This window comes from Hakea prostrata, chromosome 9 (assembly GCF_041222555.1).
Source record: "Hakea prostrata isolate BN-2017 chromosome 9, UWA_Hpros_2, whole genome shotgun sequence".
Classification (NCBI taxonomy): Eukaryota; Viridiplantae; Streptophyta; class Magnoliopsida; order Proteales; family Proteaceae; genus Hakea; species Hakea prostrata.
Genome location: NC_142608.1, coordinates 26,426,510 through 26,438,596, shown reverse-complemented (window position 1 = coordinate 26,438,596; position 12,087 = coordinate 26,426,510). Strand labels below are relative to the sequence as shown.

The window sequence follows — 12,087 nt, the reverse complement described above, 5'->3', positions numbered from 1 at the left end:
GTGCTGAGGATGATGGCTCAGAGGATGAGGATGCTGATGACGATGATGATGATGATAGGGATGATGATGATGGGGATGATGATGATGGGGGTATGATGAGAATGAGGATGAGTAAAGGGATGAGGTTCAAGCTCAGGATGAGACTCAGGATCAGTAAGTTAAGGAAGATGAGGAGGAAACTATTTCGGCTCGACAGTTTTGAGGATGGAGGCACACATATACCCTGTAGAAGATCGATTGACACGACTGGAGGAAAAGTTCAAATTTAGGAGGGACCAGACAGATCATCGGAGTCGATCACCTAGATAGATAGTGCTAGTGATAAGCATGCATTTACCATTATTTATTTGATTTAATTCCCCATACTTATTTAATTAAAGAGAACTAATTGAGTATTTTTGTGTATTTTTCAAGAATAAGGTGATTTTGGTTATTAGAGATAATATGGAGTAAAGTTGGCAAATATTTTAGATATTGGTGGATTTTAAATCATGGCATTCAATCTTGCTGCCCAAGAAATCATGAAAAGTGAGATCTTAGCCAAATTGGAAACAGGTGGAGGTCTAAGGAACAAAATTGGAAATAAATTTGAAAATCGGGTAAACAGACCTACCTTCAGTATTTTGGGCATATTTATCTCGTATGAGCTTGTATTGCGGTGATTCAAGATGATATGGAACGATATTGAAAATATCTACAACTTTCTAATTTTGATTTTTTCCAAAATTTGAACAAATAAAGGTCAAATCGACGGGTAAAGAGAGGGGATTCATTGTGTGCGGGAGACATAAAAGAGAAGCCAGCCACAGAGAAGGGAAAAAGACGGCGAACGCAGCTCTCATTTCTCTCATTGCTGAAAAAGAAGACCACATCCTCTCTCTCTCTCTCTCTCTCTCTCTCTCTCTCTCTCTCCCCCTATGTTTCATCTTTATTTTTCTTATGAACTTTGTGATAATGAGTAGCTAGTTCCTTTTCTTTGGGATGTAGATGAACCATGCTTATTTAATTAATTTGATTGTTCTATATCTTCTAGTTGATTGTGTTTGAGTTTGGCCAAAGATGTTCTATAGCTCAGCAAACTAAGTGTGCCAAGCTTCCACGAAGGACGATAGTCTTGCGAAGATAGGGCATACCTAGGAAGACCATCCTTAATGTGCTTTGAAGTGTAGAGTTATATCGGTTAGGGAAAAGCATTGTGGATTCGAAATCCCAAAGATCTTCACGTATTCATAGTTAACGTTTTTGCATTAATTAGTATATTTAGTTTAAATTTAGTTTTGTTGAATTCAATCTTAGTGACTTAGCCTTTTAGTTCCCCATAGTTTGACCCCGTACTTTCTGCTTGCTAGATTAGTATAGGATTTTATTTTTGATTGGTTAGCAACACGATCAAATTTTGGTGCCGTTGCCGGGGAACCAAAGCACAGTTGTTAGGATTGATTTGTTTCAATTAGACATAATTTTTAGAGTTTTTAATTTCTAATTTTTTTTCTTTGATTATTTAACTAATCTTTTTTTCTTTTGTTTTGTAGGTAACTGCAAGAGTAGCGATTCGATAATTAGTTTAGGTTGTTATCTTTTATTTCTTAGATATACTTGTATTTAGGACATTTCAATTGTAGTTTTTACATTAGATTGGGTTGTCTAGGTTTATTTTTTAAAAATCCCCATCCCTCAGATCCCACATGTGTAACTTTTGTTCGAAAGATCACGTGGATTGCGCTTTAGGTACGTCCTAAACTCTCTCTCTTTTCCTGTAGTTATTTTCTTCTAATTTTATTTATTTAGCTTGTTTTCTGTGTGTATGCATGGTCGTCGATCCCTAAACCTTGAGTTGACCCCACTTGACTTAGAGTTAGAAGAGACCTTGGCCAACCTTAGAAGGCAAAGAACCATGGCAAACTATGAGCCTCCAATGAGGCCCTAGAGTGAGCATTTCATTCATACGATATATACTCCGGTTTCTTGTATTAAGTTGCCTGACATAGAGGCGGCTCAATATGAGATCAAATCTAGTGTGATTCAAACTTTTTATGGACTTGCCAATGAAGAGCCATAAAAGCACTTGGATGAGTTTTTAGAGGTGTCCTCCACAGTTAAAATTCAAAACCTCTCAGTTGATGCTTTAAGGTTACTTCTTTTCCCATTCTCCCTTAAAGATAAAGCTAAGCATTGGCTTCATTTTTTGGACAATGTTAAAATTTCCACTAGGGCAGAAATGCAACAGGAGTTCCTTAAAAAATTCTTCCCCATTGGCCGTACTCATAGCATTAGGAGAGCGATAACGAGTTTCTCCCAACAAGAAGGAGAACAATTTCATGAGGCCTGGGAAAGACTAAAAGAATTACTTAGAAAGTGCCCCCACCATGCTATTCCTAAATGGCAATTGGTTCAATGCTTTTATGATGGCCTTAGAGACCGACATAGGCAAATGGTTGATTCTTCTTGTGGTGGGACTTTCATGCACAAGAATGAGAACGAGGCATGGGAACTTTTTGAGACCCTTAGTGAAAACTCCCAACACCATGCTTTAGTAGCTAGGACTGAGATTCCATCCATTGGGCAACCAAAGAGGAGTGGTCTCTATGAGATCAATCCTACTATTGAGATGAGCACTAAGGCTGACTTGCTATCAAAGAAATTGAACCATCTCTTGTCATTAGGACAACAACCCCATCTCCACTTCCTACAAGTTTCTCTCCACCTAATCAGATTGAAGCATGTGCTTTATGTTCTAGCCTATCCCATCACGTCAGTGATTGCTATTTGGCTACACAATACCCTGAGTTTGTTAAGGAGCATGCACATTTGGCCCAAGGAGTCTCTAAATTGGGCAATGATCCATATTCCAATACCTACAACCTAGGATGGCGAAACCACCCCAATTTTTCTTGGCGAAACTCAATGCCCAATCCCTCTAATCAAATACCTTATAGGCCACCTTTATTTAATATGCAACAAAATGCCTATAGGAATGAGCAACCATCATCTCCACAACCCTCACATAATTCACCATTTGAGGATAAGGTACTAAAAGCACTTAGTGGATTAGAGAAAAACACTCAATTGTTGCATTCCCATTCTCAGTCCATTAACAAATTGGAAACCCAACTTGGTCAACTAGCTGATGCCATCAGTAGGAGGGAGGTTGGTTAGTTACCTAGTCAACCAATAGGTAACCCTAATCATCAAATTGGGTCTAGGAAAGAACAATTCTAAGCAGTCTCTATTGTGACACGTAGTGGGAAGGAATATTATGCACCTTTGCCTACTCCCAAGCCATTGCCCATTGATCTTGAGAGTCGAGAGGAGGTTGATTTGACCCATGAGACTGGCAATGATGCACACAAGCCTAGTAAAGAAACACCACCTGTAAGTATTCCCCATCAATTTCCTTGTAAGGGGTTGCACATTCCGATTGTAGAGGGTCCTACTCCTAAATCTTACACTCCCAAAGCCCCCTTCCCTGAAGCTCTTGAGTCCTCAATTCTAGATTCTAGAAAGAATGCTAAGATGCAGGAGATGATTGATTTATTCCAACAAGTTCGTATCAATCTCCCACTATTAGATGCTATGAAGCAAGCCCCAGCTTATGCTAAGTTTCTAAAAGATTTGTGCACCCAAAAGCGTAAGTTGAAGACTCAAACACCTAAAACTGTGCACCTAACTGAACCAATCAGCTCGGTAATTTCCAACCAACTGCCCCCTAAACTTAAAGATCCAGGTACACCTTTAATTTCATGTATCATTGGAGATTTATCCATAAGTAAAGCATTACTTGATTTGGGAGCCAATGTGAATATTTTACCCAGTTCAGTTTATGATAGGTTTGGTTTAGGAGATTTGAAATCCACTAATGTGATTCTACAATTGGCAGATCGCTCAATCAAACGACTACTTGAAAACATTTTGGTAAAGGTTGAGGATCTATATTTTCCTATTGATTTTTTGATCCTAGATATGGACAATACAACTACCAATAAATTACCACCAGTCATTCTTGGACGGTCCTTTTTAGCCACTGCGAATGCTTGCAGCAATTGTAGATCGGGTGTCATGGACATATCATTTGGCAATAAGAAACTTAGAGTCAACATCTTCAATGCATCATTAAGCCCAAATAGGGGTGAAGAGTGCTTTGCGATTAGCTTTATTGATGAGGTAGTGGTTGATTATATTCCAAACATGCTTATTGAGGATCCCCTACAACATTACTTGCCATTTGGGGAATCTAACCTAAATATTGAGGAAGTCAACACATTGTTGGACTTTTCCACTTCTTTGGAGCAGTCACCATTCACACTTAGATTTGGGCTTCCACCTCTATTGGCTGCATCTCACTGAGTCTGGCTGAAGACTTTAAACTTAGCGCTTTATGGGAGGCAACCCATTTGTTTAGATGTTATTTCTTGTTCTTTTTCTTCTCTTTTCTTTGTTTGTTGTTAGGTTTTACTATTGCGTGCTCTATCATGATATCAAACATCGGGTACACTCTTTCCTCTATTTGCTTCAATCATGTTTATATATATATATATATCTTGCATGCACTGAGGTCGTTGCATAATTTAAGTGTGGGGGGGGGTGTCAACTCGAGTAAGACTTGTTGATAGTTGGTAGAGCATTGTCACAAAGATAAAAAGTGCCCAATTTTTTTTGGCTTTGGTAAGATAAATGTTTTAATTCCTTGCTTGGATACAAAATGAGAGTTTAAGTGTTTTAGAAATCCCATCTGATGTAATGAAACCCTCTTTGTCCGACTCAGGATTCAAAGAAATCTTCATAACTTTGTCCTTAAATTCTTGATCAGAACTTTGCACAGCCACAATCCTATCTCTGAGGGTAGATCTTGCCGTCATGGCAGAAAAAACAAAATCTGAATTCTCAAGGACAACTTCCAAATCAAAGCTCGCAGTTGAAGACAACAAGGATTGACTCAGCGCATTCAAATCCAAAGCCTTTTTCTGACTCTTCCTACTAAGAGCATCAGCAACAATGTTTGCCTTACCAGGGTGGTACTGAATATCACAATCATAATTAGAGACTAATTCCAACCATCTTCTTTGCCTCATGTTCAACTCCTTTTGGGTAAAGAAGTATTTCAAACTTTTATGATCCGTGAATATGGCAATTTTCTCACTGTAGAGGTAATGTCACATCCCCCCAGCTGGTACCCTAACTGGCATACCCGGGAGTGTGATCCACAGCCCCGAAGATCAAGTACCGAGGAAATCATCCTCCCACATATACAATAACATAATCATAAACAGGAAATAAATCAAGTTTTAATATTATAAACAAGGTTCAAAACAAGAAATGAACAATTAGTATAATCAGAGTGCGGAAAGATACCAGATATCCAATGATATCCAAAGGGAGTAAAGTGAGGCGGAAACTCACTTTACCAAAAATAGCGGAACGTAGTATGAAAATCAAAAGGGATTACAACTGAAACAAATGTACTAAGAAATAAACTAAGATCAAGCGTCTTCAAGTTTATAGATAACGTCTTCATAAGTATGGACTTCATCAATCCAATGAATCCGTTCTAACTCTATGCTGTTCTCAAAAGTAGTACGCAGCTTGATCCGCCGAGGGATCATCAGAGTAAGCTTTATCGTTGCCAGCACCTTGCTTGTAATACGCATCATCAGCTTGTGCTTCACTGTACTACTCGTCATAATACTCTGTACCTGCAGGATAATCTAACAAGAAAATGTACAAAAAGGAATGAGTTTCGAAGAAACTCAGTAAGGCAAGTTAATCCATAACATCATAGATAACATGTGGCAAAACATAACATGATGCAATGCAGTATGAAACAAGTAATGAATGTATGCATCTAACTCTATGTATGCTGGTCTCTATGGTAGACATGCTTTAAGTCATAGCACCGTACTTCTTTGGGAAGGTCCGCTCACATCCTCAACCATTTAAGATATCTTGGATTCTCTCACGGATCATTTCACCGGTCTTGAGCAGCCGGTTGGTAATGCGTCCTTCATCCCTCAGGACAAACCATGGCAGGGGGTTAAGTCAACACACTCTCTCACAACCATTTGGCATAAGTACTGGCGCATGTCAGGGAAAAGCCTAGCCCAATGCAAGTCATCTACTCGATTACATCAACTCGAGTCCAGATACTTCCATTCCTCGTCCCTGACGATCCTTTCCGGTATCCTTTCCACTAGAGTCCTAATAGTCCCTGACTACAGACTCATCAACCCTATTGGTTATCCACATATGGTAAACGGGAAGCTCTCATGTCCCCTCACGGATCATTTCACCGGTCTTGAGCGCCCATGAGCCCAAGTCTAGCCATATGCAACCCTCCAATAAATGGCCTCTTTCGAGTATCCACAATGTGATCCATGTCCTCTCACGGATCTTTTCACCGGTCTTGAGCGCCCACGAATCCCCATTGCTACCACGGGTCATTTAGTCTCAATACCCTTCCGATTCGGGTCTGATATACCAGGGGTATATCCTAGCCAAACACTCTTAGACAGCCCTAGGTATGACAACCATTGATTCGGGAAAGCGTCGATGGGCATCTTCGGAGAACATCCCATACTGTTCCCTCCGATGTCCAAGGACAGAAGTGTCAAAAGGACAACTTCCCAATCCCAAACCAAACTTAAGCAAACACATTCTCAGATCAGTCATAACATATACAACCAACAATTCATCATATACAAGATAATGTAAAAGCAAAATTAGATTAGGCAATAATAGGTAATTCATATAACATGAAAAATAAAAAAGATAATATAAACAAGTGCTACTAATCTCACAGTAAGAGATCAGAATTAAATTATAATAACAGTAAGTAATCTCATAGTTTAACATAAGGTAGAAACCAGAGAACAAGTAATCTATGTAGTTAAGGAATTAACTGTCCTTACCTGATTATCGAAGAAGATGATCCAAAGATCAAAGAGAGCAACTCCAAACTTATCAAATAGACTCCTAACAATCATAGATACAACATTAGGAAAGATGCCTAAAAGATCAGAGAGCAAACGAATCAATTCGGGCGAAAAACGAAGCTACTGACTCCTTTGGTCGAGTGCTTGGTAGACTGGCCCAGTCGACCAAGCAGTCGACCAAGCAAGTCAGTACAGAATTGTACAGACTGCTTTGGCCATAAGTTCTTCGTTTGAAGTCGGAATGATCCGAAATTCAAAGGGGAACTTCCTAAGGTATATTAGGATCATATAGTAAGATAAAAACATCAAGTCATTGGGAAAAAATTGGGTTCTTGATTTAACCCAAGAATTTAGCGTTTCAACCTTATGGTTCCCATAAAAAGGTTGAGATCACAGAATGAAAGAAAATTAAATAATTGGCCAAAGGCATTAAGAAAATCATAGGAAACAAATTTAGGTTACTAGAAATATTACCCATGAGGTTTCCCTCGCATGGGAGGTTAACAAGAGTTTCCAGAACTCAAGCAAGGGTTAGGGTTTCAAGAAAATCTTCGGCTAGGGTTGAGATCATGATGATGATCATAGATCTTAAAGAAACGAAGGAGATCACGAAGGGATGGTTGCAAGGATGCAGCATCAACTTCCTGATCTCAATCAAGAACAAGATCAAGAAAAGAGAATTAATAATTCAGAAGAGATACTAACCTTGAATTGTAAGAACAGAGAAGAGAGGTTTCAGATCTGCAGAGGAATCTTCGAAATCATCAGAGAGAGTTTCGGAGAGGTGTTCTCACGTTCACAAAGTGTTTAGGAGGCAGCCGTAACAAAGAAATACGAAGTAGGGTTTAAATAAGAGTGAAAAACCCTAAAATTACAATTTCTCGGATTTCACCTTCCTTTGGTCGAGTGCTTGGTCGAGTGGCCCACTTGACCAGTCAGTCGACCAAGGCAGACAGTAAGGAATAATCAGGGATTTGGAGGATCAAATGGGCTTTAAACCTTATGGGCTTTTGCATACGCATCAAGTAACAAGTCAAGTGTGAAGAAAAACCTTCAAACCAAGTCAGATAATACTCCAAGTCCTTCAACTAATCTCATCTTCAGACCACTGCAGCTTCCTTTCCAAATCTACACAGACATCCAAGGGTTTAGAGTCAAACACCATGTCTTCTACTGAGATGGCCCATAGTTGGCTTCTTTCTTTACTCCGGGCTTTCGGACCTAAAAACAACTGGGTTACCGGGTCAAGGTCAGGGTTAGGTTAGGGTTGGGTTTCACATTCTTCCCCCCTTAAAAAAAATTTCGTCCTCGAAATTGAGAGCATACCTGAACTTCCAAAAAGTTGAAGAAATTTCTCCTTCATATCTTCTTCCTTCTCCCAAGAAGCTTCTTCAGGGGTATGGTTCTTTCAACGAATCTTTACCAAAGGGATGGTGCGATTCTGCAATTGCTTATCCTTCTTATCCAAAATTTCAGCTGGCTCTTCTTCATAGGTCAGATCAACACTAAGTCCTTCGGGGGCTTGTTGTAGAATATGTTCTGGATTCTCAATGTTTTTCCGAAGCATCGAAACATGAAACACATTGTGCACAGCAGCAATAGACGGAGGTAATGCCAATCGATAAGCAACAGATCCAACTTTTTCCAAAATCTCAAAAGGTCCAATGTAACGAGGGCTAAGCTTTCCTTTAACATTGAATCTCATCACACCCTTCATAGGTGAAACTTTCAAGAAAACTTTCTCCCCAACCTGAAATTCCAAATCGGTCCTTCTCTTATCAGCATAAGATTTCTGTCTTGACTGAGCAGACTTAATCCTTTCTCTTATCATATCGACCATTGCGCTAGCAGCTTCAATCATCTCCGGACCTAAGACTTTTCTCTCTCCGTCTCTCGATCCAAGACAAGGGTGTCCTACATGGGTTACCGTACAAAGCCTTAAACGGAGCCATGCCTATAGTTGCTTGATAACTGTTGTTATAGGCAAACTCAACCAAAGCTATGTGTTCATCCCAATTTCCACCCATATCCACTACACAAGATCTAAGCATATCTTCCAAAGTTTGAATCGTCCGCTCAGATTGTCCATCAGACTGTGGATGATGAGCTGTACTCAAGTTCAATTGGGTTCCCAAGGCTTTCTGCAAACTATTCCTTGAGGTGAACCTAGGATCACGATTAGACACAATACTCAAAGGCACACCGTGCAAACAAACTACATTATCTACATATAGTCGAGCAAGCTTATCCAGAGTATGAGTGATCTTCATAGGGATGAAATGGGCTGATTTGGTCAACCTATCGACAATCACCCACACAGTGTCATTACCTTTACTTGTCCGAGGTAAACTAGTCACAAAGTCCATAGAGATGTCTTCCCACTTCCAACTAGGAATAGGAAGTGGCTGAAGTAATCCAGATGGAGGTTGATGAAAAGCTTTCACACGTTGGCAAGTCTCACACTTGGCAACAAAATCATCAACATCGGCCTTCAAACCAATCCACCAAAAATGTTCTCTTAAGTCTTTATACATCTTTGTGCTTCCAGGGTGTATCGTGAAGATCGACTGGTGCGCTTCCTTTAAAATTTCTTTCTTGATTCCTTCATCAGCAGGCACACAAAGTCTTCCTCTAATCAATAAGGCACCATCCATAGATATACCAAAGTCAGGATCCGAATCAGGATTCAAAGAAATCTTCTCGATCTTCTCCTTAAAATCCAAATTAGAACCTTGCAGAGCAACAATTCGATCTCTAATGGTGGATCTCGCCGACATAGCAGACAAAACAACTTCCGAACCTTCAGGGACAACTTCCAAACCAAAATTCTAAATTGAAGACATCAGAGGTTGACTCAGAGCATTCAAGTCTAGTACTTTCTTCTGACTTTTCCTGCTAAGAGCATCCGCAACCACATTCGCTTTACCAGGGTGATACTGAATGTCACAGTCATAATCAGAGACCAATTCCAACCATCTTCTTTGTCTCATATTTAACTCCTTTTGGGTAAAGAAGTACTTCAAACTTTTATGATCCATGAAAATAGCGATCTTCTCACCATAAAGGTAATGTCTCCAAATCTTCAAAGCAAAGACAACAGCGGCAAGTTCTAAGTCATGAGTGGGGTAATTCCGCTCATAATCCTTCAATTGCCGGGAAGCATAGGCTACGACCTTACCATGTTGCATCAGAACGCAACCCAAACCAATCTTCGACGCATCAGTGTAGACTGTCAAACCACCGGAATTATCAGGTATAGTTAAAACCGGAGCACTTGTCAATCTAACCTTCAATTCTTGGAAATTCTTCTCACAAGCGTCAGACCAAACAAACTTCTCTTCCTTTCTAGTCAGCTTAGTCATAGGAGCAGCCAACCTAGAAAAATTCTCAATAAACCTTCTGTAGTAGCCTGCCAAACCGAGAAAACTTCTTATTTCCGTTACAGTCTTCGGTCTTTCCCAATCAGTAACTGCTTGAACCTTTTCGGGATCAACACGAATACCTTCAGCAGAAACCACATGGCCGAGGAAGACTACACTCTTGAGCCAGAAATCACACTTGCTAAACTTAGCGTAAAGCTTCTTTTCTCTTAGTCTTCGCAAAGTGAAATCTAGATGCCTTGCATGCTCTTCTTCACTCTTCGAATAAATTAGGATATCGTCAATGAAGACTATCACAAACTTATCGAGCACATCGTGAAAGACTCGATTCATGAGATCCGAGATCCATAAACACAGTAGGAGCATTAGTCAATCCAAAAGGCATAACTCGAAACTCAAAATGACCATACCTTGTTCTAAAAGATGTCTTGAAAATATCACTTGACTTCACTTTCAACTGGTGATATCCAGACCTTAAATCAATCTTCAAGAACACTGTTGCACCCTTCAACTGATCAAAGAGATCATCAATTCGGGGCAACGGGTATCTATTCTTAATGGTCAACTTGTTCAACTCACGGTAATCAATGCACAGACGCATACTACCGTCCTTCTTCTTAACAAACAAGACAGGAGCTCCCCAAGGTGAAACACTAGGTCGGATGAAACCTCTATCCAAGAGTTCATTCAACTGCTTTTGCAACTCAACCAACTCAATGGGAGCCATTCTATATGGAGCCTTGGATACTGGGGCAGCACCAGGGATTAGATCAATAGAAAATTCCACTTCTCTATCAGGTGGTATGCCTGACAGATCTTCAGAAAAAACATCGACGAAGTCACATACAACGCCAACTTCTTCTACTTTCTTTCCTTTCTTAAACTTTCCTTCAGATGACAAACCCTCAACTAATGCATAGACTTGCATCAGTGCAGACATCGTCTTCTTACAAATTCTTCCTTTCTCACCTTGGAATTCAAACATTGAACTTCCACTAATCCGAAATTGAATTCTCTTCGAAGAACACAAAATTACCGCATTATGGGTAGTCAACCAATCAATACCCAAAATGACATCAAAATCCTTCATATCCAAAAGTACCAAATTGGCTTCCAAATTCTTCCCATCAACCAAAATAGGACACTTAACTAATCCTTTATCTATTTTCACAACAGTCCAAAGAGGGAGTACAAATTGATAAACAACTAGATAAAATCTTAGGTTCCAAATCGATCTTCTTGATAAATGCAGACGATATGAAAGAATGAGACGCACCCGTATCAAATAACACAAATGCAGGAATAGAAGCAACAAATAAGGTACCTGTAACCACTTCATGATTCGCATCCTGTTCAGTACCAGTAATATTGAACACTCTTCCAGAAGGAGGAACAGGAACATTCTTCACTACAGGAGCAGACGGCTGAACAGACCGCTTCGGACAATCGCGAGAAAAATGACCAGGCTGCTTACAGGAAAAAGCAAACAGGATTGCTTGGGTCCAACAAACAGGTGCAACCAGAGGCTTCTGATCCAAAGGCCTAGGAATAGCATTCACGGGCCTAGCATTCACATTTGACGGCGGCCGATTCCCACCAAACTGACCGGACTGGCCTGGTTGCTGAAATCCAAGTCTCTGACCTACACTCCTAGACTAAAGAGCAGGAGTAGGGTAAGGCGTAGGTGTCACAAAAAGTCGATCAGTTCGGTCCACAAATCCAGGATTCCTTGGTTGCCAGGGTCTTTGCACTCTAGCATTCTCTTTCTCCGTTTCTTCCAG

The 12,087-nt window shown here is 40.1% G+C and overlaps 1 non-coding gene across 1 annotated transcript; it reads right to left on the bottom strand.

Moving 5' to 3' along the window:
• Positions 1 to 2,266: 2,266 nt before the first annotated feature.
• LOC149005067 (small nucleolar RNA R71) lies at positions 2,267 to 2,373 on the bottom strand. The gene has a single exon (XR_016169988.1). It is a non-coding gene; the product is annotated as a small nucleolar RNA R71 (small nucleolar RNA).
• Positions 2,374 to 12,087: the final 9,714 nt, after the last annotated feature.